The sequence below is a fragment of the Zonotrichia leucophrys genome, unplaced genomic scaffold (assembly GCF_028769735.1).
Source record: "Zonotrichia leucophrys gambelii isolate GWCS_2022_RI unplaced genomic scaffold, RI_Zleu_2.0 Scaffold_412_45059, whole genome shotgun sequence".
NCBI classification, from domain to species: domain Eukaryota; kingdom Metazoa; phylum Chordata; class Aves; order Passeriformes; family Passerellidae; genus Zonotrichia; species Zonotrichia leucophrys.
Genome location: NW_026992617.1, coordinates 17,339 through 45,059, shown reverse-complemented (window position 1 = coordinate 45,059; position 27,721 = coordinate 17,339). Strand labels below are relative to the sequence as shown.

At 50.2% G+C, this 27,721-nt stretch overlaps 2 long non-coding RNA genes across 2 annotated transcripts; both read left to right on the top strand.

Annotated features, from left to right (window-relative positions):
• The first annotated feature begins 1,595 nt into the window (after nt 1-1,595).
• On the top strand, nt 1,596-25,792 carry LOC135441668 (uncharacterized). The gene is made up of 2 exons (XR_010438517.1): nt 1,596-1,714; nt 25,552-25,792. It is a non-coding gene; the product is annotated as an uncharacterized LOC135441668 (long non-coding RNA).
• Nucleotides 7,695-8,588, top strand: LOC135441670 (uncharacterized). The gene is made up of 4 exons (XR_010438518.1): nt 7,695-7,732; nt 7,845-7,895; nt 8,286-8,354; nt 8,446-8,588. It is a non-coding gene; the product is annotated as an uncharacterized LOC135441670 (long non-coding RNA).
• Nucleotides 25,793-27,721: the final 1,929 nt, after the last annotated feature.

Sequence of the window (27,721 nt, the reverse complement as noted above, 5' to 3'; positions counted from 1 at the left end):
GAACAGCCAAAGCGATTGTGGCCACATGCCCAAATTGCCAACAACATGCACTCCCTACAGTGAGTACGGGAGCAAACCCAAGGGGACTGAACAGTTGTGAACTGTGGCAAACAGATGTAACACACATACAGGCTTTTGGACGGCAGAAATATGTTCATGTTAGTGTAGATACCTTTTCTGGAGCGGTCTATGCTTCTGCCCACACAGGAGAATCATCTATTGATGCTATTAAGCACCTCTTACAGGCTTTTTCTTTCATGGGCATCCCCAAGGAGCTGAAAACTGATAATGGGCCCGCTTATAAATCCAAGGAATTCGAGAGCTTCCTGCAGCAATGGAGAGTAGAGCATAAAACTGGCATCCCCTACTCCCCTACAGGTCAAGCCATTGTAGAAAGAACTCACCGTGATATTAAAAGGGTCCTGGACCAGCAACAACAGGTTCTGAAGGTAGAACCTCCCCACATCCGGTTATCCAGGGCACTATTCACAATCAATTTTCTGAATTGTTCTTTTGACAGCCTGAACCCACCCATCCTACACCACTTTGGGGGGAGCAGTCACAAGTTGATAAAAGAAAAACCTCCAGTTTTAGTAAAAGACCCTGAGACTTGGAAAATGGTGGGACCTTACAAATTGGTTACTTGGGGACGTGGATACGCCTGTGTGTCCACCCCCTCTGGTTTAAGGTGGGTTCCTTCCAAATGGGTAAAGCCCTATGTTCCCAAAGTCTCAGAGAAATCTGCAGAAGCGCCCCAGGTTGCTCACGCTGCCTGGAGAAGAAAACGCCGCGCACGTTCTCTGGAGGAAATTCCATTTAAGCCTCCTATCTGGAATAGTTTGTAATATATGTTTGTCTCAAGTTTTTGTACCAGTTTAGATCCCACTGTTCGTGTGTAGCCTCGAGACGTCATGAGACCGAGCCTGCTTCTCGTCCTACTCGTGATCATCCCACCTGCAATCTCCTACATAGTACCGCAGCCCAAACCACATATGGACTACCTCGATAAAGGTTCTCAGACATCAAAGAGAAACTGACAACGAGCTGAATGGACTTTTCAATGGCTGGGGACTCTCGGGCTGGTTGGGATCTATTCTGAAAACTGTAATTTTAGTGCTGTTTATTTTAGTTGTAGTTATTGTAGTTTTTAGCATTGTTTTTGGAGTAATCAGACGCATAGTTCTCAAGTTAATCTCAAGCTCATCTCCCCCTCCTGAGGTCTACCATTTGGAAGCCCTCAGTGCTCCAGTGGATGACCTGGAAGCCTCAGTAGAATCATTCTGCACCATAAACACAGTCCTCTTCTTTTTAAACAAAACTAGGGGGAGATGTTGTGGTGTGTTGCAATATCCTGTTTTACCTTCTCCCTTCCCCCTCGCCCCTCGCTGAGTGTGCCCTGTCAATCAGGCTAACATACCAGCAAGGCGTCGTGTGATAGGTGTCCCTAGTCTCTTGAGACCCTGCCCCTTCACCTGGTTGGTGACTCACCTGTCCCCTCCCCTTCCCCTGTCCTGAGCTTAAAATGTTAATGAGACCATGCGGCCTCTATTCTGTTAGCAGCAGTGGCCCAGTGCAGACCTCTGTACTCTTGGAATAAACATCTGGCTACCTTCTAGCAGAATCCATTCCCTTTCTCTCTACCATCGCCAGAAGCTCTCTCCTGAGGAGAACGGAGTCCTGTCTTGTGCCCCGCTGCACTCTGCTGCCAGCCAAGGTATCTCTGGGGTAAAACACCGCAGTGCTGCCTGTGGCCCAGCAGCGAAGGTCAGAACTGGCCTGGGCACCATCTAACTGGTTATATTGGGATACTTATTCCAATAGTCAAGCAGAAAAAAACACAGGTCAGCCCGTGGGGTGTACCCCCCTCTCTCTAGCTGGAGAACGTTGGGCTCTGACTCTGGGGCCTGTGACTCACAGTGGTGCAATGTGGGAACTGTTCCTCCTCACCTCTTCCCTCACCACCTCCCTCATCTCCTCTTTGAGGTCCTTAATCCCAGCAGAGACATGAGCCTGCATCAGTCCATTGATCATACTTTCATATTTCTTAAGCTTGTTGGCTACAGAACCCACTGTCTCTTGGTTGTTATCAGCATTAATTGTTGCAATAAAGGTGGTGTATTGGTATGGCCCCAGATTTGCCAGGCTCCACAACATTTGCCCTGTGCACCTGACTTTGTCGGGGTCATTATCATGCTGTCCATCCCTCCCAAAGAGTACCTCTAATTCTGCCACTTCTCTTAGCTGTTGGATCCCTTCCTCAAGGGTCTTCCAGCACATTCTATGGTGCTGGTCCTGCATTCTCTCCCTGTGGACAAACCTCTCTCTGACACTCCTTAAAAGCCGAGCCCAGAGGGAAAGAGACCCTGGCTCCTTTACAACAATCTGATTGATACCTGAGTCCTGGGTCAAGGGTCGCAAATTCCTTGCCTCACCACCATGTAGTACAGGACACCTGTACTTATAAGGTCCCAGACCCAAAGTAGCCAGGTTGTGTAAGTCTCACATCCCCATCATACAATGCCTTTGTGCAGATTTTAGAGATTTTCGTACGTCAGGGACTCGGTGACGATCTCAACCTCTGGATCTCCTGAGGGTTGTGAGGGCTTTCCCTTATCTGGGTGCTCTGCTTTCATCTTAGATCTCCTTGTTTCTACAGGGGCAACTGCTGCTGGCTGTGACTGCCTTTGCAGTTCAGCAGGAACCCGGACAGTTGTAACATCTGTGGGTTGCATTGCTGCACTATTACACTTTCTCTCTTCACGGCAGAGGCAGGGCTTCTCACCAGCTGGGGAAGTGTATTCCTTCAGCATCCAGCCCATCTCACGTATCTTCTTCACCAGACCCCCAGCCAATCTGGGTAGTTCACATCTGGGGTGGGATGTGGGGTAGGGTCAGGCTCTGGGGCAGCAGCATCCCTTGACTCTGGTGGCGTATTGGATTCTGGGGTTGGTGTCAGGGTGGTTATCCAGGTTAGTCACCCCTTCTCTCTAAATGCTAAATAGAGCAGGCCTATCAGCAACACCAGCCACTGTATGATATCATTAATATTTAGAGTGGAACTGAAACCTTCAAAAACTGGCGGGGCGGACCCAAAGAGATGGCTAAATGCTTGGAAGAAGATTTTGCCTGGTGTCATTTCCTTACAGCAAGTGCCATTATTAAAGTAACCCTAAAAACATACAGTTAGTGTGTGATAGCTGTGAATCTGTGTGCCTGCTTTCCAGAGGAAGTTAAAAATCCATGAATTCCTCACCTTATTCACCCATAAAACAAACCGGATAACAGCCACAGTAGCCTTGGTTTTAGGACCCATGCTTAGATAAGGGCCTACAAATGGGAGAAATACAGCCATGATCAGGTGCCACCCAAACCAGGGCAAGCTGGACCACATGGTGTCGCTTAATGAGGTTTCTATAGCGGCACACATACAAAAAATTAGATTGTTCAAGAACTGTTTTTCCCTTTTTGTTTCTGTGCCCTCTAGCTGCATGTTAGGCGCCAAAATCTGTCTTGGTTTGGAAAGACAGGAGTCTGCTAAGGAAGGCAGGAACCTCCCCTGAAATGGAGAATGTAAACCCTCCCCACCCCTCAGCATTGCTATAAATTTTAAATAAGGGGCTCTCAGGCAAAAATATGGGAGCAGGAAATAACAGTTCTTTAATAGGGGGAAAAAAAATAAAGGATAAAATAAACAATGCAGTACACTAGAAGAACACTGACAGAGTCAGAACCCAACATGACACCCTGTGAGTCAGGGTGTTGGTGGCAGTCCCATTGGAGTTGTGGCTGCAGCCCTCCTGAAGCGTCAGATGTGGTTCTGCTGGAGCGGGGGGTATCTGTAGAGAAGGATGTATTCTTCCTCTGAAGATCCAGTGGGAGAAGAGACAGCTGGTGTTCCTCTGGGGAATTCCGTGGAGAAAGCCGTGCTGGTGTTAGCGTTCAAAAACACATAATCAAGGGGGATTATATGCGGTGCTTTATATTAAGAGCTCCGGGAATCGGGATATATTCAACCCAAATCTGACTCCGACCATACATCCGAAATGATCATGTTTTATACTCTATCGTTACTTTCATGTTAATTATTAAACTTATACTGTTCTATTGTATAGATAAATTTATCCCCTCTCTGAATTTCCAACATACTTTCTCACTATTCTTCTTATGGTTATATAATAAACACATTTAATTACTAAACAATCATCACATCTAACAATTATATAATTTATCATACTGCTTACGCAGGTGCAGTTGATCTGGGAAAGCACAAAGCCTAACATTTTAGATTCTATCTTTAACTTTTTCCAGGGCTCCACTATCACTGGTATCTCAAAAACCTCTGGAGTATATCTGGGTAGCAATTCTTGGCTCCTCCCTCTGGGCGGAGCATCTCACCATGGGATGTTATAGTTCTTATCAGTCATGCAGTGACATTCAATAGTCTGTTATCAGCAGATGTCCCCTCCCGAGGGAGGTGTGAATGTGGGCACTCAAAGAGAGAGATAAAGCAAACTGCCCACTTGACAAAAGATAGTCTGCCATACAGATGGTAATTAAAAACACCTCGCATTGCAATCTTCAACACCAGCGCACACCAGATCTTGGCAGGGAATGTGCTGACACTGAGAAATTGCCAAATGTTAACTTTGTGTGCCAGCAAACTGCTAGAATTATGCTGTGCAGGCATCTGAAAAATTCCAGATCTGGGCACTGGCGGTGTCAGCAAACATAAGATTGGGCTGGTGTAGGCACCAGGTATTTACCTGGTTTGGCTTTCTTTGCCAGCAAATTGCTGCACTTGGGCTGTGGTGGCACAGGGAAATGTCCAGATCTGGGCATGGGCGGTGCCATCAAATACCAGGTCTGGGTGGTGACAGTCTTGGCACCAGGAAATTGCTGCGTTTTGTCTTCTTTTTCCAAAAAAATTGCTGCTCCCCCATTGGTGCATCCCGTGTCACCCCACCTTATCTCCAGCCCTGGCTCCCTTCTCCATTGGATCACTTGTACCCTGACCCCTCCTGCCTTCCTCCAGTTATATACCCTGGCCCCAGCCCTGCTCCTGGCTCTTCGCCTCTGGTTCCCTTCAGCAGAGGTTGTGTTCCTGCTTGCTCCTGTTTCCCTCTGCACCCTCACTTCACCTGGACCCTTGGATTTTCCCTTAATAAACCCGGCTGGATCTGCTGTGTGAGGAGTCTTCTCGTCCCTCTGCTGAGGCTTTGATTGCACCATCCGGGCTCATGGTCTGCTGGGCTGAGGGAGTTGTCAAGGCAGCCCCAAGTGGAGACGCTTTTGGTGCTGCAGGCACCTGACAGCACCTGCCTGGGGAAGATGCTCTGGCCACCCACAGCAACCAATTCCTTTTCCCAAGCAGCAGCTCCCAGCGTCCTCCTCCACAGCCCAGAGAGAGAGGGAGCAGCTGCCCTCAGCCCTGTCCTTTACCGCATCCCCATTCTCATGGAATGTCCCCCCTCGGAGAGAAACTCCCAGAGAAGAGAAGTGCGACCAGATCCCCTCCTCCCCTGAGCTTGATCACTTCTTTTGTTTCTGAAGGGCCCAGTCCATCAGAGCAGTGGTATTGCACTGACAGCTGGGACACCAGCAGGGGATCACCCCACACTGCCCAGTGTGCGCCAGGCTCAACAAGGTCTGCTTCCCCCTGATTCCACCAGGCCTCTTCCCTTGGCTGTGGTTTTGCTGGATAGTGGGTCAGGACAGTGAGAATCTCCTTCATCCATTCATTCACTATTTAGGGCCCTGCAGACACTTCCTCAATTTCTCTCCAAAATGACCTCAGCCCACCAATGATGTCACAACTCTTGTCCATCCGGTCAAAGAATCCCCCAGGAGGACACTCTGGTGTCTCCTCCAAGGACACAAAGCAGCAAAACTCCCAAGGAAAATCTTCCTCCTTGGGTGAGTTCCAGAGCAAATATAGTCAAGGCAGTGGCCTGAAATGTTTTCCCAGCTGGGTCATAACACTTCCCTGATGGATCCACATTGCCCCTGGGGAAGGAGATGTGCAGAACTCTTCACTAATGCCCTGGAATGTCAAACAGGAATCACAGCCATAGACAGCTCTCAGGAACCACTTCACTGTGGATTTTCCTTCCTGAAAGCCCAAGATGTCTGAATGTCCTCCTGGTGCCTCAGGGCCTGGGTAAACAGGGCTTGTCAGAGATGCTGGCAGGGCACCAACACCCCTCCTCCTCACAGGGCACCTCTGTTACCCCAACTAGCTCTGAGTGGCTGCCTGGGGACAGGTGCCCACTTCCCCATGTGCCTGGGATGGGCACATCCTGCTCAGGGCCAGTGTTGGCCTGGGCCCAGAGCCAGGGCCATGACCCAGGTGCTCTGGGAGGGCTCCGTGGCTGCAGGTGTGACAGGATGAAGTGCAGGGCAGGGCATATTCCCCTCTGGACAATGCTCTGGGCATGGAGCTTGGTCGGGTTTGGCGTCTGCAGGGAAAGGGATATCGGGTTGTGTGAATGTGGGAATTGTCACTGCTGAGCCATTCCCCAGCCCTCAGCCTTGTCTGCAGGTGATCAGCATTGCCCAGTGCTCCCCAGTGTCTGCAGTGCCTGAGATGCCAATCAGCCACCTGATCACATGTCCCTTGTTCCCCTTGTTCTCCCACATGCTGGGTTTGGGGCCGGGCTAAGCTCTGGGGTGTCCCACACGGAAAGTTCTGGGAGGGGAGGGGCAGCAGGAGATGGGGGATCTGGCACTGGGGGCTGTTGGAGGATGGATTGTGTTGGACTGGGGGTTGTCCCCACAGGGTCCCCAGGTGCCTTTGGCTCCCTGCCTGCCCCCCTTGGCCCCCCAGGTGCCTGGGCCCTTCCAGGGGCAGCTGCCCCGTGCAGGAAGCTGGAGGGATGCCGGGCAAGGGGGCTGGATCCGTGCCACAGGTGGGGTGGGATGGGCTCTGTGCCAGGGCTGGGCTTGTGGCCAGGGCTGGGGGCTGTGCCAAGCCGGGCTTTGGCCTGGGGGCTGGCAGGGAGGGTGCAGGGAGGAGTCCCGGCAGGGATAAAGGTGCTCCTCACCTGCTGCAGCCTCAGGCAGCGCTGCCCAGAGCGAGAGGAAGATGAAGGTGGCTGTGCTCAGTGTGGCCCTGCTCTTCTCCATCCTGCTGTGCCCCCCGGCACAGGCCAAGGTGAGGCACCAGCCAAACGCTGTCTCCACATCCTGCCCTCTCTGGCCTCCCATCCCACCCTTCTGGTCCCTGCTCTGTGTCCCATTCAGGGTCCCCAAGTGTCCTCCCACTCACCATTCCTGAGGCCTTTCCTTTAAAGTCCCCCCTCAATCCTTTGCCTTTCTTCCTGGCCACTGCAGAGGGGTCCCCCTGTAAAATTCCCTGACTCACCCCCCCCCCCCCAATCTCCCAGTCCTGTTGGTTTTGTCCCCACCTGTCCTCATTCTTCTGTCCCCACCAAGCCCCTCCCTTGCACTCCCATGTCCCTACACCTCAATTCCTTTCTCCTCCCCTGTACCTCACACCCTGCTCCTTCCACACCCCCAGCCCTGTCCTCTGGTCTCTCAATTGACTCCAGATCAGTGTTTTTGGGTCTCCCCCAACCTCAAACAGATCTCCTTGGAGGCCCTGAATTCCCATCCCTCTGCCTGCACCCTGCTCCCTTCACCCGTGTCCCCCCAGCCCCACAAGGTCCAGTCCGGACCCAGCCTTTGTTCTCCTTTCCAGGTACTCCTGGAAGGAACCCAAGATGATCTCCAGGAGGTGAGTGGGCTGCTGGCATTGGAGGGCATCCCCTCAGGGAATTGGGGGACTGTGGTGTTCCCCCATCCCTTGCTGGCACTGGGGACATCCCAGTGACCAGCGAGGTCTCCAGCTCTCTCTGCAGTTGGATTTAGACAATGACGCGGTCCTGGAGACGCCTCTGGTGGGTACCACGTGTTCTGCTGGTGTCAGACCCTCCCCTTGCATGGCCACCACAGCCCAGGCCATCCCAGTGTGTCCCAGCACAGCCCAGTGCACCCCTCCTGACAGCCCAGACAATGCCCTGCCCCAGGGCTCCTCCCCAGGGAAGCCTTTGCCCAGGGCCCTGCTGCATTCCCATCCCTGTCACCCCAGGACCCCCTGGATGAGCCAGGACGCAGCCCCTGCCCCAGCTGTGCCTCTTGGCCAGAAGCCCAGTGCTTCTGGGCAGCAGCACAGCAGCTCCTGCACCCCATTGCTGCCACAGCCCCTTCCCCAAGGCCCCCCTGCTCTCCCCTGCCTCCCAGTGCAGCCCGGTGCCCCCAGTGTGTCTCTAACGCTGCCTTTTCCCCAGCCCCCTGTGGCTGAAGAGCTGCGGGCTCTCCTGCGGCAGAAGCGCCTGGCTGCCGCTCTGGATGCCTAGGTGAGCCGTGCCTGCAGGGATAGGGCTGGGGACAAAGCCCATCCATGGCCCAGTGGGCTCCAGAGGTCACCTTCTGGGCTTTGTCTTTTAGGGTGTGAAGGACCAGTGTACTTTTTCCTCTCCAGTGGCATGAGGAGATGATCATCCCTGGAGAAACCCCCTGAACCCTTTGAGCCCTGGGCCATTTCCCCTGAATAATCATTCATCAAGAATCAGTAAACCCTTTGAGCAAAGCTTTGCTCTGTGTCCATGTGTGTGTCTGTGGGTCTGGATTTCCTCCTTTCCGGCGGTCCGGGTAAGTCAGGCCAGGTCTGGGCTCTGCTGCCTTGACACAGTCTGTGCTTTCCCCCAGACAAATGGTGTGTTGGGAGTTGTGCAGAGTCCAGGGGGAGTGGATTGACTGGGGGGGTGGGTGTCCAGGTGGTGAGAAAGGTTGTAGGTTGTTATAAGTAAAAAATCTGCCAATTAAAAAAAAAAAGAAAGGTTGCAGTGTGAACCAGTTACACCAGTTGCTGCCAAGGTGGAGTTCTACCTGTTTGTTATTGTAATCACTGGTTGTTTTTGTTAATTTCTCCTTTTGTATCAGTATGGCCCTGCCTAAAGCTAAGTTAATAGCCCTTCTCCCTGGACAGTGAAAGGAGGAGACATGGGGGGGCATCAGAGGGCATGCAAAATAACCTTGAGACCAGCATGCCATGGGAAGCCACCCTACCAAACTTACCGAAAAAACTCCAAAAACAACAAGCCAATACAGAATTAAGAGATCAAAGTTATGTCTGGATGTGAGGAGCAAAGTACTGAGCCTGCGGAGACGCTGAGAACCTTTGTTGCCCCTCGCCCTGAGCAAAGACCTCAGCTGGAACAAAGAGGCCGAGACTAGAAAACCCAAAAGTTGTAACATGGGATATATTCCACTGCTCTTGTGAGGGTAGGACCCTCACCTTTGCCCCTTAGTGGACAAAGCTACACATTCCTCCATTCCTCCTCCTCCGAGTCATCCTGGGATCGATGACAGAGAAGCTGCGGACCCGTCGAGCCTCCCAACCTTAAGCTGAGCACTTTTAATAAAGGCATTAAAAGGAGAAAAAGTCTCCTGCCCTGTTTATTTCATGGTTCACTGTGAAAGTGGTAGGAATGGCCTGGGTTTAAAAGAAAAATAAAAATTCAAAACAAGCTTTCTTTTAAAACTTTTTCTCCCTGTTTCGTGGCTGGTAACCACGTGGCTGGCTCATCCACACAATGTCTGCTCTCCCTTTTATATCCTTGCTGTTGCAACAGGCAGCCCTAGCTCTTCCCAAAGGCTGTCTGTTGACTCTTCCTCGCTGTCCATTGGTGTAGACTGCTTTCGTGGAACTGCATTGGAGGGCAGGTGTTGCTAAGCCGTGCCTCTTAGGAACAATCTGCCCTTCCCCAAATGCCCGGACTACCAAGATCATCCCGGGATAACAATGCTGGGTGGGGGGCCCCATTGCAATAACAGAACTATAAATCTGTCCAACTTCTCTTAACATAGTAACCATGTTCACCCTTTAATTGGGAGAGCCAACCATCTCATTACTCATCTCTAACACTGTGGCATTCACATTGTCTGAAAAAATCCCTCCGCCAAGGATTTTTCTCCTGGGAAGCTAAGTAGCCTCAGAGAAAAAGGAAAACAATTCTTATCTCATTTGCTTCTCATGTGTTGTGCTCATGTGCAGAATGTGTTTGGAGATTGTTTACCCACAGGTGATTTGTTTGATTGGATTCTGGTGTGAGTTATTTTGACTCATTGGCCAATTATGGCCAAGCTGTGTCGAGACTCTGGAAAGAGTCAGGAGTTTTTGTAGTAAACCCCTCAGGTTTAGCCAGGGCCCCTTGGAGAATAGAATGCTGACACAGCAGCAAAGAAGTTTCCTGTCTCCAGGGACATCCGCCTTGTACCTTATCCCTATAGCCATGTAAGGCAATATTGTGTTAAACCCTACCATTGGTCACTTATGGTCACTCTAACACCTTTGCCATTGGTCAGGATTGGATCCAGGCCAAGGGTATAAAAGTAGCATACTGTACCCCTACTAACTCGGAAGAAGAAGAGCTGAGACCCTTCACGGACCCTACAATAAAGCCATACTCGTGGAACAGCCAGCGTCTTCTGCTTCTCCTCTCTCTACCGTCTGCTGGAGCCTTAGGCCAAGGGAAAAGCTACCTAGCAAGCAAAGCTGAAATCACAAGAGCTGCCTAATCACTAAGAGCTGAATATCTCCCTGCTTGCTAGGGGCTAACCCGCGGCCTTGGTCTGAGAGCGAGCTGGCTTCTGGCACCCAGTCCCCTTGGGGACTGAGCTCTGGAGCTGTAACAGCTTGCATAGGATAAGACCAAGCAAGGCTCATTTAAGTGGCCGCCCAAACGTGTCATCGGACCCTGGCCCCCAGGAGACAAGCATCACCAGAGCATCGGAGCCTTTCAAGGCCTCCAGTTATTGCCGGTTTGGGAAGCCTCTCCTTCTGCGAAAGGACTTTTCGTTTTAGAAAATCTTCTCTGCGGAAGGCTCAATTCGACCCTCAACAATACATCTGGACGAGATAAAGTCTGAGGAGAATTGAGGAGCAGACTCCCTTCCACAGATCCCTGACCCCAAAGGACGTAAGTATTAAGTTTGCGCGCATACCTTTGGGTGCTCTGAAAACCTTTTTCGTTTTTTTTTCTTTTTTTCCTCTTGTTTTTCTGTGGAAAGGGCTTGAAAATCATGGGTACTTGTTTAAGCACTCTAAGACTAACAACACGTGAGAGAGAGTTATATTTAACCATTGTAGAAACCTTATCTGTTAACAACTTCACTTTTTCTAAAGGTAGTCTGTCAAAAAAGACTCTTAAAAAATTTGTATCTTGGATGGTGCTGAATTTCCCTGAAACTGATAAGACCACAATTACTGAAAATTCCTTTTGGGATACAGTTGGAAACACCATTTATATGTCTCAAACAAAACAGGACTTTTCTGTTACTAACTTCTTACCTTTATTTCATATAATAACAAAAACGATTGAAAAATCGAACTCTGAAAAAAGTTCCAAACTAACAGATCTTTCCTCTTCATATGCTAATTGCGCTGGTAAGATAACAGAGGTATGTGGCTTGCATGCCACAGAGTCACTGGGCGCTGCAGAACTTACTGCAGAAACCACCTCAGAGGCAGAAGCCAAGCAGGCCCCCCCCACATTCCCCCCCCTCGCGGGACCCGCGCTGCCCAACTCCCCGTTTCCTGCAGCCCCTCATCTCCCCGGCTCCGTTTCCTTCCCGCGTCCGGCCTCGGGGGCCCCGTTCCCTGTCCCTGCCGCTGTACCCTCCGCTGCGACCACCCCTCCCCCCGCGCCCGTGCTGCCGTTGCCTACCCCCGCGCCGCCGTTCCCCGCCCCCGGTTGCTCCGTCGCGGTACCCCCCGCTCCCGCTGCTGTCCCCGCCCTGCCCCCCGCTCCCCCCGCCGCGCCCGCCGCGTTCCCCGGTCCCGTTATCGCCGCCGCCCCCCCCAACCCTGCGCTGCTATCCCCCACCCCCGCGACCGCCCTCCCTTCCGTCACCGCCCCCGCTCCCGCCCCCCCCGAGACCGCCCCGGCCCTCCCGCCCCCTCCCGCCACATTCCCGAGCCATGCCCACAACCTGTCCTCCTGCGCCGAGCCGCACACATGTGCAGTAACATCAGCTCACCCTACACCTGTCGTATCCCAAACCAGTGGCATTGCTTGCGCACCCCCAAATCCCCCAGGCGTGCATCCACAGCCCCCATACCCCCCCTGCCCCCACCCGTCCCTCCAACCACTGACCTCCTGCCACCTGAACGGATCAGAGACCACCTGTGGCATCACCCCCCCCACCCAATCCGGTCCCTGCTGCTCCAGGGCTACCCCTCACCCAACAGCGCTAACTTCGGGCCAGTCACTGAAAACGGTGAAAAATGCTTCTAAACGAAAGAAAAGGAATTCACGGGTAGCATGTCCCTCACAGTGTTCCTCAGACAATGAGAGCTCTTCTGATGAATCTGATTTTGATGCGATTAATATAGACCCATGGGCTCTTATTAAGATAGAAGCTACAAAGTCTGGGAACTGGGACCTAGCACAGAAAATCACAGCCTTTCCGGTCGAGTACAGGCAAGGAAGGAACGGTGGGGAATCTAATATCAAGGCATGGAAACCAATTTCTAATAAGGAACTGGTACAATTGAGAAATATAGCCAAGGAACATGGACGTAGTTCACATATCTTTAGAAATTTCCTAGAAGCCATGTTCTCTGCACATGTCTTGCTTCCTCACGATGTAAAAAATATTTCACAATGCCTTCTGTCACCGGCAGAATATTTGTTATGGGATAGGCATTGGAAGAAACACTTAAAAACATTATCAGATTCATATACTGCCGATGCTACTAAGACCAACTTCACAGTAGAACAATTGGCTGGTGAAGGAGACTTTCAAAAGCCAGCAGAACAAATGGAAACTCTGAATAAAGAAGCGCTGCAGGATGTAGCAATTGCAGCAAAAACCTCCTTGCTTCTTATGCAGGATGAGTCAATGCCAACAATGCATTTTTCTACTATAAAACAAGGCATTGAAGAAAGCTTTATAAAATTTGTGGACAGACTTAAAGATGCTTTGGAGAAGCAAATAGAGAGTACTGAGGCAAGAAAGGAACTCTTATGTAAGCTTGCTTTCAGCAACTCAAATGAGAAATGCAAGGCCATTTTGAGGTCTTTAACTGTGGATACAGACCCTACTATAGAGCAAATGCTAGAATGCTGTACACGTCACATGTCCACTGAAAATACAGTGGCGCAAGCAGTTGCTAAGGGTATTGCTGAAGGAGTTTCTGGTGCATATGCAGTGATAACCTCTAAAGAACAAGCTAAATGCTATCACTGTGGAGAGCTAGGACATTATATAAAGGACTGTCCGGAAAGAACACCCCCCCGATACCATCGAATTATAATCAAAGACCCCAACATCAGCAACGCTATCAATCGCGTCCTTTAAACTCCTTGAGGCGCCCGTCCGACCTTCGGGCGCAGAATACAAATCAAAGGCCACCAAGACCCAATCACGCACAAACCCAGGCTGCTCTAGACCGAAAGGAGAAGCCCCAACCCATGGGACAACCCAGAGGGGTACCCGCCGACAACTGGTAACTGCTTTGTCCATTGACTTTAATGATAAGAATGTTCACCGTGTTCCTACAGGAAAATATGGACCTAAAGGGAGTCCTTCAGACATTTTAATTACAGGTGATTCGGTTAATACTCCGAAGGAAATCTTCGTTGTTCCGGAAGTGCTGACAGTGCAGCCGGGACAAGAGATCCTCGTGCAGGTATACTGCATAGACTTACCATTTTTTCTTTCTAAAGGAACTCCAATAGCACAGGCATTTTTACTCCCAAAAAATCACAGGGAACAGATTCCTCTCAACCCTACAGCAATGTGGGCACAAGTCATGGGACCATCCAAGCCTACCATCGAGTGCGGCCTCTCCCACAAAGGAGAGAAGACCCACCTGCCAGGGATGCTGGACACCGGTGCAGATGTGACCATCATCGCCCGTTCAGATTGGCCAGCACACTGGGATCTACAACCTGTTGCAGGCATGATTTCCGGCATTGGTGGAACTACAGTATCCATGAGGAGCAAGAACAACATCCTGGTTGAAGGGCCAGAAGGCAAGCTGGCAACCATCCGTCCATTTGTGGTAAGGGCCCCCATCACCCTTTGGGGACGAGACGTTTTATCCCAGTGGGGTGCTTCCCTACGTATTCCCATTCAGGATTTCTGACTGGGGCCACTGAGTTGAGCGCGCTGCCAGAAATACCCCGTCTCACCTGGAAAAGCCACAAGCCAATCTGGACTGAGCAGTGGCCCCTAAAGAAAGCCAAGCTGCGCGCCCTAAACGCCCTCGTGGAAGAACAGCTCAAAAAAGGCCACATAGTGGAGTCCGACAGCCCTTGGAACTCTCCAGTCTTCGTTCTACCAAAGCCAGGTACAAACAAGTGGAGACTTCTCCATGACCTTCGCAGAATCAACGAAGTCATCGAGGACATGGGCCCTCTTCAGCCTGGCTTGCCCTCCCCATCGATGCTGCCTAGAGACTGGACACTTGCTATCATAGACATTAAGGACTGTTTCTTCAGCATACCACTACATCCTGAAGATGCTCCACGGTTTGCTTTTTCCGTTCCCTCTATTAACAAGGAAGCTCCGCTCAAAAGATATCATTGGCGTTATCTTCCTCAGGGATTGAAAAACTCGCCAACTATTTGCCAGTGGTACGTGTCTCACATCCTGTCTCCCATTCGGAAATCATTTCCAGACGCCATCATTTATCACTATATGGATGACATTCTGGTGTGTGCTTCAGACAAAGCTTACTTGGACAAAACAATCAAAAAGACTGTTGAAGCCATTGAAAAGGCAGGAATGGAAATTCGTGAGGACAAAATTCAGTACACTGAGCCATGGAGTTACCTTGGAGTTCAGATCCGGGAAAGAACTATCCTACCTCAGCAGATCGTCATCAACGACGACCCAAAAACCCTCAGGGACTTACACAGCCTGTGTGGATCCATCAACTGGGTACGTCCACTGCTAGGAATTACATCAGAAGACCTTGCTCCCTTGTTCAATCTTCTTCGTGGACCCAAGGAACTCGACTCTCCCTGCACTCTCACAGAGGAAGCCAGAGGTGCCATCATCAAAGTCCAGGAAGCCCTGTCTTCACGCAAAGCCCATCGCTGCGAGCCTAGTCTGCCTTTCCAGTTCATCATCCTGGGAAAAGCACCCAGATTCCATGGACTGATCTTCCAATGGGACCCTCAGCTGCGAGATCCTTTGTTGATACTGGAATGGGTTTTTACAAGTAGCCAGCCCACAAAGACACTTACCACCTACCAGGAGATTATAGCACACTTAATAAAAAAGGCTAGGACTCGCCTTTGCTCCCTTTCAGGGTGTGATTTTGAGTGCATATATTTGCCAATAACCCTTAAAGACTTTGAGGATTTGATCAAGACCAATGCGAGTCTACAGTTTGCTTTGGACAGTTATACGGGTCAAACTTCATCAGACATCCCAGAGCACAAGCTTTTCAACCAGAATGAAACTTTCCATTTGATTCCAAAACGAATCCAAAGTAGAAATCCTCTCAAGGCTCTAACTCTATTTACAGATGGCTCAGGGTCATCCCACAAGTCGGTGATTACTTGGAGAGACCCCCAAACACAAGAATGGCAATCTGACGTAGAAACAGTAGAAGGATCGCCACAGATTGCAGAATTAGCAGCTGTCGTCAGAGCCTTTGAAAAATTTAAAAACGAGCCGTTCAATCTGGTCACAGATTCAGCTTATGTTGCGGGAATAGCTATGAGAGCAGAACATGCTCTTCTCAAAGAGGTCTCTAACCCAAAGTTATACCAATTGCTCTCTAAATTAATACAATTGATATCCCACAGAAAACAACCTTATCACATAATGCATGTGAGGTCTCACACGGACCTCCCAGGTGTTGTTGCAGAAGGCAACAGGAAAGCAGATGCATTAGCTATGGCAGCAGAAACTGCTAATGTTCCTAACATCTTTGCTCAGGCAAAGCTGTCACACGCGTTCTTTCATCAAAATGTACCTGCCCTGATGAGAATGTTTAAGCTCTCAAAGGATCAGGCAAAAGCTATCGTGGCTACCTGTCCGAACTGTCAAAATTACCAGATACCATCAATGGGTACAGGAGTCAATCCCCGAGGTCTGAATAGCTGTCAGCTGTGGCAGACAGATGTAACTCACTTTGCATCTTTTGGAAGGTCAAAGTATGTGCATGTTTGGTTGACACGTTCTCAGGAGCAGTGTTTGCATCATCACATGCAGGAGAAAAGACCATGCACACAATAAAACACCCTGGGTGTACCAAAGGAGATTAAAACAGATAACGGGCCAGCCTATACCTCCCACAAGTTGAAGGAGTTCTTCAATGAATGGGGCATAGCACACAAGACGGGCATACCTGTAAACCCCACAGGACAATCCATCGTGGAAAGGACACATCAAACCCTCAAAAGAGTCCTCGAGCAACAGAACAGGAACACGAAAATCACATCTCCAGTGGAGAGACTTTGCAAGGCTCTCTATGTCATCAACTTCCTGAACTGCACAGCGTCAGAGCCTGACCCACCAATACTTCGCCACTTTGCGAATACCACACAAGCAAAGCTCACGGAGAAACCACCCGTGCTCGTGAAAGATCCTGAAACACACCAAATCTCAGGGCCTCATCAGTTGATTACCTGGGGAAGAGGTTATGCATGCGTGCTACTACCATCAGGTCCAAGGTGGTACCCAGGAAAATACGTAAAACCATACTTAGGCACAGCGAACACTACTACAGACGAGGACAAGAATTCTCCTGAGGCAAACACAAGACCACCTCAAAACCAAACCAGCTCAGCCTGGAGACGAAGGCGTCGCCGAACACCCACAAACACAAGAACAGACCGCCCCATTACAAGGCAGCAGACAAAACAGAAAGTCAAATAACAGTCTACTGTAATAGGCCACAGATAGCCTTAACACAAAAGTGTTCTCTGAATTATGTGTTATTACACTGTGTATTGTATAGTAAAAAGTATTATTCCCTTTCCCTAACCTTAAAACCTCATAACCTTCTACCCGCTCCTCCTCCTGTAGTGCAGCTTAGAAATTAAAAGAAAAAGGGGGGGAGGAGGGGAACACAGAAAAGAACAAGGCAGAAATCCCTCTCATCATAAAGATAACAAATTGTGCTTATATTCCCTATCAGAAGCCCTAATCCTGCCCAAAGATGAAAAATATCTCCGTCGGTGCTGTCCTCACCGCTGCCTGGATGCTCTACACCGTACCGCGTGCCTTCGGCTGGATTAGCCCTCAGCCTAGCCATAATGTTTGGGTAACCTTAGCAAAAACATTAAAACAAGAAAACGTGCTTGTCTATGGGAAGCATAGATAATCCACTTTCTACATGTCTAGTAGGAATTCCCTTTATAGCAGACGATTGGCCTGTCCAGAACTCAGAGGTTCTCCGCACCACAGGTAAGAGACCCAATGGGGCTGATACTTGGGATGAGTGGACAAAAATTCTGCCAGATGCTCGAGAGGAACCCCAAGAATTGGATCTATTGGGATCCTCCAAGGCCACATATTGTGTCAAATTTTACTTTAGGCGTCCGAAAAATGATTGGCCAGAAATTGACCAACACAAAAACACATATCGAAAAGATGTATCACCAGTGAACAAAGCCTATAACCCTCATGATTGGTGCAATTACACTGCACGTGTAATTTCTGTGTCCTCTCTCCATCCCAAAGTATTACCCAAAAGAATGTTTCTCATCTGTAGTGACAGAGTATGGGCAGGGATCCCCTCCCGACTCCAGGGAGATCCCTGTACTCTGAGAAAACTTTCTACCCTTACTCCAAACATCACCCTGTTACATAATTGGAAAAAAGAAAGAGAATCAAAACGTGAAAAAAGGTCCTACACTGAATTCAATGAAAATTGTGATCCGAGATTATACGATTGGAACAGGCCAAAAAAGATTGCAGTCTCTCTGTTTTTACCCTGGGTAGCTGCAGCTAAAGCCCTCAGTGAAATCAATCACCTTGAGTGCTGGCTCAGTAAACAAGCTAACGCCAAATCAGCAGCCCTGAGTGATCTCTTAAAGGAAGAAGAAACCACAAGACAAGCTTCACTCCAAAACCGAGCAGCAATCGACTTCCTGCTGCTTGCCCACGGACATGGATGTGAGGACTTCGAAGGAATGTGTTGCTTCAACCTCTCTTCGCGTTCGGAATCCATCCATGCGAACATCCAGAAACTGAAAGATCTCGTGAAGGACTTGAAAGTAGAAAGAATCCCAGATTGGGTCAATGAAATTTTCGGGCAATGGGGACTAACAGGATGGGCCGCATCTTTAGTTAAGGGATTGTTGTTGATTCTCCTTGTAATTTTTACGGTGTTAGCTATGTTCTTGTGTCTTGTTCACTGTTTCAAAAGAACTCTCGCGAATGCATTTTTTGTAAAAACAGAAAGTGGAGTTGTAGTAAACCCCTCAGGTTTAGCCAGGGCCCCTTGGAGAATAGAATGCTGACACAGCGGCAAAGAAGTTTCCTGTCTCCAGGGACATCCGCCTTGTACCTTATCCCTATAGCCATGTAAGGCGATATGTTGTTAACCCTGCCATTGGTCACTTATGGTCACTCTAACACCTTTGCTATTGGTCAGGATTGGATCCAGGCCAAGGGTATAAAAGTAGCATACTGTGCCCTTATTAACTCGGAAGAAGAAGAGCTGAGACCCTTCACGGACCCTACAATAAAGCCATACTCGTGGAACAGCCAGCGTCTTCTGGTTCTCCTCTCTCTACCGTCTGCTGGAGCCTTAGGCCAAGGGAAAAGCTACCTAGCAAGCAAAGCTGAAATCACAAGAGCTGCCTAATCACTAAGAGCTGAATATCTCCCTGCTTGCTAGGGGCTAACCCGCAGCCTTGGTCTGAGAGCGAGCTGGCTTCTAGCACCCAGTCCCCTTGGGGACTGAGCTCTGGAGCTGTAACAGCTTGCATAGGATAAGACCAAGCAAGGCTCATTTAGAAATAGACCAGGAAATGCTAACTAAACTTGAAAGACAGTGTGAAAGACTAGAAGCAGTAATAGAAATGCTGGAAAAGTTTGAAGCTGAAAAGAGACAACGAGAAAACCAAAATTCTGAAAAATGTAAAAGATATCAAGGTAAAGCTATTTAAATACAGCACGAATCATAATGATCAAAAAGAGAAATGGGGGATTTGTGATAAATAGGTATGATTCGTGCTGAAAAAAATGAAACAGTAATCAATATTGATACAGTAATTAATATTTGAGAATAATAAAACAGTTGTAATGCAAAAGAAGAGATGGAAAGGAGGGGCTCCACCCAACCCCCCTTCCCAGCAGATGTTCTCAAGGACCACAGGAAAGAAGCTGAAGATACAGTTGCTAAAAATGACCAAGAACCTGGTTGGGTCCAAGAAAATGCTAATTATAAGGGACTTATTGCTTTGATATGTAGATGCAGTGATACGTTAGTCTTGGCTTACAGTGCACATGTGTAACCCAAAGGTGAATTAAAGGACAACGAAGAAGACTACAGGGCCTTCATCAGTGACGACCCCCAAAGACTTGTGCGACCACCAAACCGAGTGGTGGCGCATGCGTGGTAAAGGTGGTAATGAAGGCGGAGACAGAAAAGTGACGAACCGAAAATAGGAGGAGATGGAATTGACACATGGTATATAAGGGGTGACTTTTATTTGGCAAACTGGTACGTGAAGTGGCAAGGGTCAAGAACCCTGCCCTCCGTACTCCACGGTTGTTTTTGCTTATGTGCTAATATTTGAACCAAATTATCCCTTATTTATGTATTTTCTAAACTATTCAATTAAAATTGTTGCTACCTTAAATATTGTTTGGTTTTTTTTTGATGGGATATTTGGGCAAACATAACACTAATCAGTCCTCAGTCCTATTTTAAATCCTCTTGTTATCTTTTTAATAATTTTCAAAGACAAGATAAAAGGGGCCACTTTGGGGTCCGTGGAGAGATTTCTGGGGCACATTTGGGGCAGTTTTGGGTCCGGAGAGGGAATTCACAAAGTACTTGAGGGTCTGGAGGACACTTGGGGGAGTCTGGTGGGCACTTGGAGGGGCACTCAGGGATTCCGAGGGACAGTTCAGGGTCTGGGGCAGCACTTGGGGGTCCAGGGGGGCGCTTGGAGGTCAGGGATGGGAATTTGGGGCCATTCGGGGTCCGGGCAGGTCCTTGGAGGGCTCTGACGGGGCTCCCTGGGGCACGGGGAGTGATGGGAGTTGTAGGCGCGGGTGTAATGCAGTTAAACGTTCGAGGCGCAGCTGCAAAAGCTCTCGGTGGAGGCGCGGGGCATGACGGGAGATGAAGTCCCGGCTGGAATCGCACTGGGCATGCGCCGCGGAGCATGATGGCAGCCGTAATCCCGGAAGTAGCTCCAACGCTGTGTTTGGGAGTGCGGGAAGGCTCTTGGGGGAGACTTCTGCGTTCGAGCCGCGATTTGAGAATCTCGGGGGAACGTAAACGGTTCGAGAGAACTTGCGGGGGGTTCGAGGACCTCTAACCAGGCTCCTTAGGTCGCGGGACACGGCAGGAGTTTTAGGCGCGGACTGAGCTCGGAGGGGCTCTGGGGCCACGGGGGAGGAGAGGAGATGAATTCCCAGAAGTGGCTGTACTGGGCATCTGTGGGGTTGGAAGCACTCAGGGTATCCGGGGACGCTTTTGGGGGCTCCCGAATGGGCGCTGAGGGGGCATTGAGGGATCCTGGAAGGTCTGGCGGACACTTAATGAATGGACAAAGCAGTGGCGGGTCCCGGAGTTCTGTGGAGCGCAGGGCATGACGGGCGTTGTAGTCCCGGCTCCAAAGGGGCTCAATGGGGCCGCGGGGCATGACGGGAGTTGCAGACAAAAAAAAAAAAAAAAAAAAAAGTGGTGCGACTATCAGGCAGCGTTTCCGAGGTCCTAAACCAGGCGCTGATTGCCTTTGGGCGGTGATGGGCGGGAGTCTCGGCAAATGGGACACGGTGGAGGCGGGAACAGCCCATTCAACTTATCCAGTCCCTCCCAGTAGAGCCCAGTTCATCCCCAGTACAGACCAGTACAACCCCAGTAGAGCCCTGTTTATCACAAGTAGAACCCAGTACGAGCCCAGTGCCCCTCCAATCCCTCCCAGTACAGCCCAGTCCCTCCCTATACACCTGAGTTTATTCCCAGTCCCTCCCAGTTCATCCCAATGACATCCACAGGATGCCCCAGTGTCCCCAGTCTTCTCCGCAATGGCCCCACTGTCCCCAGTATGTCCCAGTCCTCCTCAGTGTCACTTCCAGTACGTCCCAGTGTCTCCCACAGCATTCCCAGTGTTCCCAGTATGTCCCAGTCCTCCCCAGTGTTTCCAAGGACAGTTTAATTTCTCACGGTGGCCGTGGCAGCCAAACCCAGCAGTGGGGTCAGTGCAGTGCCCATGGCCACAGCCCCTTGCAGTGCCCAGTGCAGCTTGGGCTGATGATCCACCCTCACAGCTGGCCCAGGACAGCTCTGCAGTGCCTTTGGTGGCACCTGGGGCTGGCACACACCTGAGCAGTGTGTCTGTTCGCACTGGGGAAACTCAGGAGGTTCAGATTGCTTCAAAAAACCCCAAAAAGGGCAAACCCCTCTTAGGCTGGGTGCAGCCAGCTCTGCAAGCACAGCAGGGCCCAGGGCAGTGAGGACAGACAGGATGGGGCTGGGCAATGTGGAGCAAGGTTGTCCACACTGGGTCAGAGCTCCAGGCACAGCTTCTGTGAGCAGGCCAGAGCTGCTGAGGAGAGACCCTGGGTCAATATCAGTCACAGAATGCTGCAATCACCTCTGCTCTAAAGAGAAATTTAGCAAAAGACACCCTTTAAAATAGAAATGTATATTTTATTACTGCTCTTTGAAGTCTTTCTCCATAACTGGACTAGGAAAACTTTAATGACACTCTCAGGGCTTTGATGTTGTTTACATCAGACTCAGTCTTTGAGAGTCAATAACACAAAGTTAAATTTAGTCTCCAAATTTTCTTGAAGTTTTAATGCCTCCCCCTGAGGGACACCACTGGGAAGGAGTCCCCAGGTTCCAGGAGGCAGTGATGACAGCTGGAGACAAACAAGGCAAAGGTGTCTCTGGTGCTGAGCAAAGCTGGATGTGTTTGAGGAATGCCAAGGGCCAAGGCCTGAGCCCCAGCCCCTGGCCAGGCAGATCCTGTCCCTCCCTCCTTGCTCAGGGCTCTTGCCAGGATGGGCACTGGCATGTGGGGATGTGCAATGCCAAGGGCAGGAGCATGGGGCGGCCCCTGCCAGGCTGCTGAGCAGGGACAAGGAGGCAATGAGGCCCCAGCCCTGCAAGGGTCACTTGTCTCCTGCTCCTGCCTCAGGCCCAGGGCCAGCAGCCATGGCCAAAGTGCTGCCCAAGGTGGCTCTGGCAGGGCTGTCTTGCAGCTGCTGCCCATCCCTGTGCCCTGTGCAGCCCAGGCTGTCCCACGGTGTCCCTGCCCTGCGCCTCTGTCCCTGCAGGCTGTCGGCATCCCCCGGCTGCCCCACCTGGCTGGGCCCTTCCTTTGCTGACAGCTCTGCCTCCTGCCTGCCTCTGCCTGCCCACACAAAGCCTGGGGCTGATACCAAAAGGGTTAATTAATTCAGTTTTTACTGTGCCTGTGAACTTTCAGCACAGAACAAGGCATTCAGGGGCTGCTTTCCCAGCAGGAATGGTTGGAGGGAAGATGAAGACATCTGGCTCAAGGGTGCAGGGACAGAGAAAACAAGGACTGAATCTGGGAACTTGGGGTGTGATTTATGGAAATGGGTAAATTGTAATTCACATTTAGTGACTGTATATAAACAACACACTGGTAGGATTACATTTCCATGTGATGTTGGGAGTTATCCCTCACTACAGCTCAGGCCTGAGTAAATTATACCCTCTGAAATAGCAAATGAGAGCTGCTCTGTGCTGAGTGGAGTGGAAACTGAGGACAGCAGAGGAGATCTGGGAGGGATTGAAGGGAGGTTTCAGAGATGGTGGATCATTTTGGCATAATAGAGAACAGCCAGAGAAAGAAAGAATTAATGCAGTGGGCAGATAGGGAAAACAGAAGGGACCCAAACAGAAAGGAATTTCCCTGCCAGGGCAGGGCTGTGGTGCAGCATGTCCCCCAGAAGGAGCCTTTGTGTGGGGAGGCAGAGGCAGGCAGTCATGGTCCTCAGTGGGAGCCATTAAAACTCCAATAAAATTTGGAGTCTAAATATAACTCTGATTTCTTGAGAAGTTTTGTGAAGACACTCTCAAGGACTGAGTTTGATGTAAACAACAGCAAAGCCCTGAGAGGGTCATTAAAGTTTTCCTAGTCCAGTTATGGAGAAAGATTTCAAAGAGCAGTAATAAAATATACATTCCTTTTTTAAAGGGTGTCTTTTGTTAAATTTCTCTTTAGAGCAGAGGTGATTGCAGCATTCTGTGATTGATATTGACCCAGGGTCTCTCCTCAGCAGCTCTGGCCTGCTCACAGAAGCTGTGCCTGAAGCTCTGACCCAGTGTGGACAACCTTGCTCCACATTGCCCAGCCCCATCCTGTCTGTCCTCACTGCCCTGGGCCCTGCTGTGCTTGCAGAGCTGGCTGCACCCAGCCTGAGAGGGGTTTGCCCTTTTTGGGGTTTTTTGAAGCAATCTGAACCTCCTGAGTTTCCCCAGTGCAAACAGACACACTGCTCAGGTGTGTGCCAGCCCCAGGTGCCACCAAAGGCACTGCAGAGCTGCCCTGGGCCAGCTGTGAGGGTGGATCATCAGCCCAAGCTGCACTGGGCACTGCAAGGGGCTGTGGCCATGGGCACTGCACTGACCCCACTGCTGGGTTTGGCTGCCACGGCCACCATGAGAAATGAAACTGTCCTTGGAAACACTGGGGAGGACTGGGACATACTGGGGACACTGGGAACGCTGTGGGAGACACTGGGACATACTGGGAGTGACACTGGGGAGGACTGGGACATACTGGGGACAATGGGGCCATTGCGGGGAAGACTGGGGACACTGGGGTATCCTGTGGATGATATTGGGGGGGAACTGGGAGGGACTGGGCTGTACTGGGAGGGACAGGAGGGGCACTGGGGTTGTACTGGGTTCTACTTGGGATGAACTGGGCTGTACTGGGGTTGTGTTGGTCTGTACTGGGGAAGAACTGGGCTCTACTGGGAGCGACTGGAGAAGTTGAATGGGCTGTTCCCGTCTCCACCGCATCCCATTTGCCGAGACTCCCGCCCATCACTGCCCAAAGCCAATCAGCGCCTGGTTTAGGACCTCGGAAGCGCTGCCTGATATTGGCACCCCTTTTTTTTGTTTTTTTTGCCTGCAACTCCCGTCATGCCCCGCGGCCCCTTTAAGCACCTTTGGAGCCGGGACTACAACGTCCGTCATGCCCTGCGCTCCACAGAACCCTGAGATCCGCCACTGCTTTGTCCATTAAGTGTCCGCCAGACCCTCCAGGATCCCTCAATGCCCCCTCAGCACCCATTCGGGAGCCCCCAAAAGCGTCCCCGGACCCCCTGAGTGCTCCCGACCCCACAGATGCCCGGTACAGCCACATCTGGGAATTCATCTCCTCTTCCCTGCCGCGGCCCCAGAGCCCCTCAGAACAGTCCCGCGCTTAAGGTCCTGCCGAGCCCCCCGCCCTAAAGAGCCTGGTTAGAGCTCCCGGAGCTCCCCGCAAGTGCTCCCGAACAGTTTATGTTTACCCGAGGATCTCAAGTCACGGCTCGGACGCAGAAGTGTCCGCCAGGACCCTTCCCGGACCCCCAAACAAAGCGCTGGAGCCACTTCCGGGACGACGGCTCCCATCATGCTCCGCGGCGCATGTCACGCACTCTTCCAGCCGGGACTTCATCTCCCGTCATTCCCCGCGCTTTCACTGAGAGCCATGGCAGCTGCGCCTCGAACTCCCGTGATGCTCCGCGGCCCCGTTATACTCTGTTAGACCCGCGCCTACAACTCCCATCAATCTCCACGCCGCTGAAAGCCCCTTCAGAGCCCCCAAGGGGCCCCAAATTCCCTTCCCTGACCTCCAAGGGCCCCCGTGGACCCCCAAGTGCTGCCCCGGACCCCGAACTGTCCCTCAGAATCCCTGAGTGCCTCTCCAAGTGCCCACCCGGCTCCCCCAAGTGTCCTCCAGACCCTAAGTTCTCCCTGAATTCCCTCCCCAGACCCAAAACGGCCACAAACGTGCCCCAGAAAGTTCTCCATGGACCCCGAAGTGGCTCCTTTTACCCTTTCTGTGAAAATGATAAAAAAAAAGATTAGAAAACGATTGAAAATAGGACTAATTACCATAAAGATAGAGAAATCAAGAGCACACTGGTTAATGAATTGATGAAGGGAATTTTGTTAATTAGAACCAATGACCAATAAATTTTTTGCTTGCTAAAAAAGTAGATTTTTTAATATAAAAATTTAAATTTGGTAATACAATTATAGAATAATACTATTATAAACAAGAAAAAATTAGTTATCATTTATTAATTCATTGCATTTAATTTTATGGGAAAATACATACATTTTTTATGCTTTGGGATGTCATTCTGTAGGACACGGTCCAAAGATCCCTCATCTGCCTCACGACCACAGTCAAGGACAGAGATTGAAGCCCCCCCAAGGACTGAGACTGAGACCCTTCAAATTCTAACCCAGGGGTGCTGGCCTGACTGGAGCGGGATGTCTGCCATGGGAAGCGGGATGTTTCCCATAGGAACCAGTCCTGAAACAACGGGCCCCGCTCACTGCTGGCACCGGTTTGTGCTGTTCAGACCTGGACTGTCTGTGCCTGTTCCCAATGGATTTATTCTCCACTGTTCCCTCCATGTGCCGTCCTGCTCCCTCCCGGCGGTAGATTATAAAAGAGCCCTGAGTTAACCAAAGGCTTTGAGATTCTCCCCGACGTGACCAGATGGATCTATTGGCCAGACCACGAGGATTTCATCTCCCTGTCGGTAGCTATTCCCCCAACCCAACCCTCCTTTCTCTCTCTCTCTGTCCTTTATCGCCTTTCTAATCCTTCTGTTACATTTGCTTTGGGCATGCAATAAAAGTTGCATTTCTTTTGATTGAAAGTCCCCTGCTGTGTGTCTTTAGGTATTGGAAAATAATGATAAATAAAGTATACATAGTTCATAGGATAAATCGTAGACACCAGCCCGGAATGGAGAGTGTGCCTCTGTCTGACCTGCTGAAAAGATCTCAGCAGGCCAGAGAAAAAATGTTATAGATAAGAAACAATAAACAACCTTGGAAACCAGAGCCAAAGAATTCAGACTCCTTCTTGGAAACATCAGGCTGGGAAAAAAGGATTCTTGGGGTCATCCCCGACTGCAGGGAACCCAAGATTGGCCTTCTGGGCTGTCTGGGTCAACATCAGAGTAAATCTGGAAGTTTTGCTTTAGCCCATTAAGCCATGGTGCTGGGGTCTTGTCTTTTTCTGGGTGCCGTCCAACGCTAACCTGGTATTACTCCCTCTAGGGACTGATTCTTTTATCCCTCTGGTCATCAGGGACCTGTAATCTCTCATGTTCCTTCTCCCCTCTTCTTGATTAGGGTCCCAGTCAGGCTCCACTGAAGGCATTTTTTGGTCACCTGGGGGCCCAGGTTGGTTTTCTCACTCCCAAATTTTCATTCCTTCAGTTCGTATTAATCGAGTCTCTTCCGGGGAAAATAGGATGTTAAAGATGGAGTTCAGTTCTCCCCATGTATAAATATTAGGGCTAAAGATGGATCAATTTGATTTGCGATTCCTACTGGGTCTTCCACTAAATTTTGCAATTCTTTCTTAAAGTTTCAAACTTTGGACGCAGTCAAGGGAGCGTTTACAAATCCAATCTCCCTGGCCACCCCGCCCATGAGAACTTCTCTGAGGGGGAGGAACCATTTTTTCACTTTTGCCACTTTGGACCAGGTGTTACAACACCAGCTGTGGAGGCTGACTGGTTAACTTCTCTCTTGGGCATGAGATTCTGAGATGTTTGGCTTCTCGTTTGTGCTGGGGGAGGCAGAGCAGGAACTTGCTGGTGAATAAGGGGTGCATGAGATGGCAGAGGTAAGGGGACGGTAGTGAAGGGTAAAGAGAGTAAGGAGAGGGTTGAGGGAAAGGTGGTGGAGGTATAACTGGGTTAGGAGGTGGTAAAGGAATGACAGCTGGGAGAGGAGGAGGAACTGGGTCCACAGAAAGAGGAATTGGAGGAAGGATTTGAGGTACTGCAAGGGTAGGAGGAGGTAGGTGGTCAAGGGGGTCCCAGTTTTTGTCAGCCTTCCCAGCCTCTTCTTCTTTTACTTTCCTAGCTTGCTTTCCCTCCTTTCATTTATAGACTCTTGTATTTTCCTCCTCTGAGGTTTACTTTAGCCAACAGGTGACGTTCTGTATGTGATGGGCCTTTTGCAGGACTTGGGGCAAAAAAGGAAGCTGCATCACCTTTGGACAGAGAGGCAGGTAACTCAGGAAATGTTTAAGGATGTTGTTAGGTTATGCAGAAAGAAAATTAGAGAGGTGAAAGCTTAAGGCTTAACCAGGCCACTTCTGTAAAGGATAATAAAAATGTTTCTACAAATACATCAATGGCAAAAGGAGGTACAAGAACAATCTCCATTCATTATTGGGGGAGATGTGGTTACCAAATATGAGGGAAAGGCTGATGTACCTAACCACTTCTTTGCCTCAGTTTTCAAGAATAAGACAGGTTGTCCTTGGGACAAGTGTTCTCCTGAGCT